Consider the following 5502-nt stretch of genomic DNA (forward strand, 5'->3'; position numbering starts at 1 on the left):
AAAAGCCATCTCGGGGTGTTTACCAACTCGTTCCCAGTTACGTACTAAACATGTTCCTGTTGACCCCCGCTGTGTGTTCTGCAACTCTGATGAAGAAACCATTATCCATGTTTTGGTTGGATGTCATTTTCACAATCTTGTTGGAATAGGTCTGGTGTGGGGCTGCAGTTTTCTGTAGAAGCTACCTTTGCTGATTAGTTTAAGGCATTTTTGGTAGGGGGTAGAGTGGCTGTAATACCCGGTAAAAATATACATATATTTTAAATTTTATTTGTTATACAATTTGTGTGAGAATAAATATTCATTTATTTCTACTAATAGTGAATAGAGACTATTGCTTAGAATAGTATTGATAGATTTCTAAACATAGTTGAAATTATAGTAAGTGTCAAGGTAAAATTATGGTGTTTTTACGAATTAGGATAATTACTCAATTAAAGCCCAATATGAAAGTCTATTAGAGTTTTATAGATTATTTAGTGGGTTTAATCTATTGTATGAAGTGCATTAAATAACATTATAATGGAATTAATGTCACAAAAATTCGTAGGTTTTGATAAATTCGAAGGATTAAAAACTGTTTTACTAAAATGATCATATCTAGAGTTTTAGAGCTCCGATTGAGGTGATTCCAGTGGCGTTGGAAAGATAATTCAAAGATCTATAAATTTTGTAGAAATAGTTATATCATAATTCGGAATTTTTCTAGGTAAAAACTGAGCCTAAAGTTACGAAATAAAGGGCTTACTTTTAAAATTTAAAAATTTAGATATTTGTTGATTTAATAATATTTTAGCATTTTATTATATATTATTATTTTTAGTTAACCTAAACCTATCAGAATACGATATCTCATAATCTTTTTATCAAACCCTAAACTATCATAGTTTTATTTTTCCTCTCCAAACCAATTAGTCAAAGCCTCATTCTTCTTCATGTTTGCTCCTCTCAAACCTTCAACAATTCTTCTTATTTTCTACCTTCATTCTTAAAGTTTTGGATTTATAATCAAGGCTTGCGGGCTTGAGACATCGAATAGAAATATGTGAAGAGGTATGAAATATTTTCTTGCTCAATAATGCTAAATGTTATCTAGGGTTCGGATCTATTATATTTTTTCGTTTTCAGAAAAACAAGTTTCAGTAAAGTGATGATATCTCTCTTGATATTGATCCGTTTTTAGAGATTTTTATATCGTTGGAAAGCTTATTCGATTTCCCATAAGTTTTATGAAGAAACTTTTTGTTAATTCGAAGTCATACTATGTGAAAAAGTTAGTTTTATTCAATATCATGTGATTCGTTTCTTGAATCTTGTTCTTGCAAAACTGTTTTGGTAAAATTGTAATATCTCTTTGAATATAATTCCAATTTCAAAGATTTTGATATCATTGGAAAGGGAATTTAATTTCCTAAAACGTTGATGAAGATGTTATCTTCTAGTTCTGAACCATTCAATGTCAAAAGTTTGTATTTTTGCTAAGTTGTGTAATTCGTTACTCCATATTCTTTCTCAGAAATAGTTTCAGTAAAACAATCATAACTCCCTCAGTTTTAATCCATTTTTAATGATCTTTATATCATTGGAAATATAATGAAATTTTCTATAATTTTTATGAAGACAACTTTCACTGAATTAGTATATTTGTTGGTCAAAAATAGTGATCTTTCTGTTGTACTGTAAGAGTACGAATTTTAATGTTAGGGCCTTGAACCATGTGTTGTTATAGGTAGTAGTGACGAGATAACAAGTCTTAAGCAGTGGGATTTGAGGATCTTGTCCTCAACAAGAAAATTTATTGAGGTGCTTGGAGTAGCAAGAAGGTGTTCTTAACAACTGAGGTAAGAAGAGTGGACATCTGTGCACAGGGTGTATGTTGAAACATACAACTGTATTATGGGTTTGTATTTACATGTTTTATTCTATGGTAGATTGTTGTTTTATGCTAATGTTATTAGTGTGTGATAGTGATAAGGCTTTTGACTGTTTGTGTGAGGATAGCACTTATTGGATAGGTTTTCTGCTGCTGGTGTGAGCGTAGCACTGCAGGATATATTTTTGGCTGCTTGTATGGGTTTACTTGCAGGTTATCCTTTCATGGGTGAGTACAACTTGTGAAAAGGGATTGCCCTATTGGATGCCGAGTGTGAGAACAGCACAAGGCAGGGCAAGTTACACTTCATGTCTGATCAACATGAGTGGGAGTAGATTATCGTATGTGAGGACAATGTGTGATAAAATACTATGTGTTATATGTGTGAGTATAGCATGCATTAAGATTACATTGTGATATGATGTTATATTGTATATGAGAATAGTATGTGATATGATATGTTGGTATATGTATGCAAGTATGGTATGAATTGATTTGATGTTGTGATATTGTTATACTTATGACTATGTTATCTGGTTGGGGGGGTTATGTCCTACATAGCTCTTCTTACTGGGCGTTAGCTCACGGGTACTCTGTGTGCAGGCAAAGACAAAACTAAACAGTGAGGATGGCGAGCTCGAGGCGTGGATTACATGTTAGGGGATTGTCACGATGTTTTGGTTTAAAAATATTTCGTTAAAGATTATGATTCAAATAGTTTTTGTAAAGCTTTATATTTTAAGGTTATGAATAAATAAATGTTTTGTTTTAAAAATAATGAGATCTCATGCTTAGTTATTTTTCATTAAAGAAGTCTTTTATTGTCTTTATCTTAAATGGTTTTAAACGGACTAGCTAGTGTGACGTCTCGGGAAATCGGGGCGTTACAATATGGTATCAGAGCCTTGACCCAGCCGAAAGTGTGGTCGACGAGGACGTCGGACCCCGTAAGGGGGGTGATTGTGACAGTCAGTAGCCCCGTGATTCGTAAGGAAATTAGATAGTTTTGTTTGTGTTTATTTGCATAAATTTAAACTCTTTATGTATTGGAATATGGTTTATGCTTTGTTATTATGAATATGTATGTGGTACTGAGAATGTGTGGTATGGACACAATATGAGTTTATGAATTGATATATTGATTAGGGTTGTTTTGACTTGTATATGTTGTATGTTGCATTCATATATTGTGTGTTGTATGCTGCAAGTTGTATGCTAACGTCGCAGGTAAAGTGAGGGACCATGGTGGGGTATGATACGGGGTAAGGCCGGTGAATGTAGAGATACCCTACCCTGCATTTTTCTGAGTCGTGTTTGAAATTATTATGGTGGGGTATGATACGGGATAAGGCCGTTGAATGTAGAGATACCCTACCCTACATTTGTCTGATTCGTGTTTGACATTGTTATAGTGGGGTATGATACAGTGATGTTACTGTTGAATATAGAGATACCCTATCTTATAACAATGGTAGGGCTACATAGGCCCAGGTTATTATATGGGCAGATTAGGCCCAGGATATTGTAAGGCCAGGCTAGGCCCAGGTTATGTAAGGAATGGCTATGATATGCCAATGTTATGGTAAAGACATGATATGATTGAAATAATTTTTATATGTTATTGCTATGATTGTGCTATGAGTATGATGTTAGTGTTGTGATCCCTACATATATGTAATGGTTCCGTTTAGTACAAATAAATGGTATATGATTAAGCGAGTAAAGAAAAATATATATGAGAATTGGATTAAGCGATTTTTCGTTCTCGAGTTATTCTTAGAAAGAGTGATTTTGATAGAAAATTTTATTCATATTTCATTAGTTGGATGGATTAGTAAATGTTTCTTTTATAGTGATATGCATGTAGCTCATTCCTGAGAGTATGTTAACTTGTATGCTTCTAAGCCTATATATTGGCTAGCTTGCATGTGTAAGAAGACCTTTAACGATCTTTAGCTTACATGTAGTTCATGTAATTTATAGAAGACATGTGGTCTGTTTGAATGACATCGGTTTGTTGATGATATATTGGATCGTTATGTGTAGGGCAACATTCTTAATAATTATGCTACGTAACTATAATAACGGAATTGTAGCTTTATGGAGGAAATTAAGTTAAAAAAAAAAAATTAACATTCAATGAAAGAATGGGAACAATTAAAGAGAAGTTTGCATAAGTTCTTCTACCCTACTCCTTGTTGTTTGTTATTTTTGTATTGTATAATGTGTTCTCAAGTGGCATATAAGGATGTTCATAAGAGAAGAGTTTTTTTTTATATAAAATTGCGAGCATGTTATTGCAAAATTTATGTATTTAAAGCACGTATATGTAAGTATTGTGATGGAGTATGTTTGTTATTTAAGTAATATATAAAGGAATCACAATACTTAAATTAGGCTGTATATGTTATATGTGTTGTAGTTTGACCAATAAGATAAAAGTTAAGTACATATTTGTTGGGTCCATAAGGTAGATAAGGAGGTCATGTAATAAGTGGTGACAAACATGAAGTCCCTCGTGTATTTGGTAGTTAAATTTCGAGGACGAAATTTCTTTAAGGAGGGTAGAATGTAATACCCGGTAAAAATATACATATATTTTAAATTTTATTTGTTATACAATTTGTGTGAGAATAAATATTCATTTATTTCTACTAATAGTGAATAGAGACTATTGCTTAGAATAGTATTGATAGATTTCTAAACATAGTTGAAATTATAGTAAGTGTCAAGGTAAAATTATGGTGTTTTTACGAATTAGGATAATTACTCAATTAAAGCCCAATATGAAAGTCTATTAGAGTTTTATAGATTATTTAGTGGGTTTAATCTATTGTATGAAGTGCATTAAATAACATTATAATGGAATTAATGTCACAAAAATTCGTAGGTTTTGATAAATTCGAAGGATTAAAAACTGTTTTACTAAAATGATCATATCTAGAGTTTTAGAGCTCCGATTGAGGTGATTCCAGTGGCGTTGGAAAGATAATTCAAAGATCTATAAATTTTGTAGAAATAGTTATATCATAATTCGGAATTTTTCTAGGTGAAAACTGAGCCTAAAGTTACGAAATAAAGGGCTTACTTTTAAAATTTAAAAATTTAGATATTTGTTGATTTAATAATATTTTAGCATTTTATTATATATTATTATTTTTAGTTAACCTAAACCTATCAGAATACGATATCTCATAATCTTTTTATCAAACCCTAAACTATCATAGTTTTATTTTTCCTCTCTAAACCAATTAGTCAAAGCCTCATTCTTCTTCATGTTTGCTCCTCTCAAACCTTCCACAATTCTTCTTATTTTCTACCTTCATTCTTAAAGTTTTGGATTTATAATCAAGGCTTGCGGGCTTGAGACATCGAATAGAAATATGTGAAGAGGTATGAAATATTTTCTTGCTCAATAATGCTAAATGTTATCTAGGGTTCGGATCTATTATATTTTTTCGTTTTCAGAAAAACAAGTTTCAGTAAAGTGATGATATCTCTCTTGATATTGATCCGTTTTTAGAGATTTTTATATCGTTGGAAAGCTTATTCGATTTCCCATAAGTTTTATGAAGAAACTTTTTGTTAATTCGAAGTCATACTATGTGAAAAAGTTAGTTTTATTCAAT

At 31.6% G+C, this 5502-nt stretch overlaps 1 long non-coding RNA gene across 1 annotated transcript; it reads left to right on the forward strand.

Moving 5' to 3' along the window:
- Window positions 1-250: 250 nt before the first annotated feature.
- Window positions 251-3584, forward strand: LOC133037352 (uncharacterized). Its single transcript, XR_009687454.1, has 3 exons — window positions 251-1053; window positions 1730-1841; window positions 2477-3584. It is a non-coding gene; the product is annotated as an uncharacterized LOC133037352 (long non-coding RNA).
- The last annotated feature ends 1918 nt before the right edge of the window (window positions 3585-5502 follow it).

Source organism: Cannabis sativa, chromosome 4 (genome assembly GCF_029168945.1).
Source record: "Cannabis sativa cultivar Pink pepper isolate KNU-18-1 chromosome 4, ASM2916894v1, whole genome shotgun sequence".
Taxonomy (NCBI): Eukaryota; Viridiplantae; Streptophyta; class Magnoliopsida; order Rosales; family Cannabaceae; genus Cannabis; species Cannabis sativa.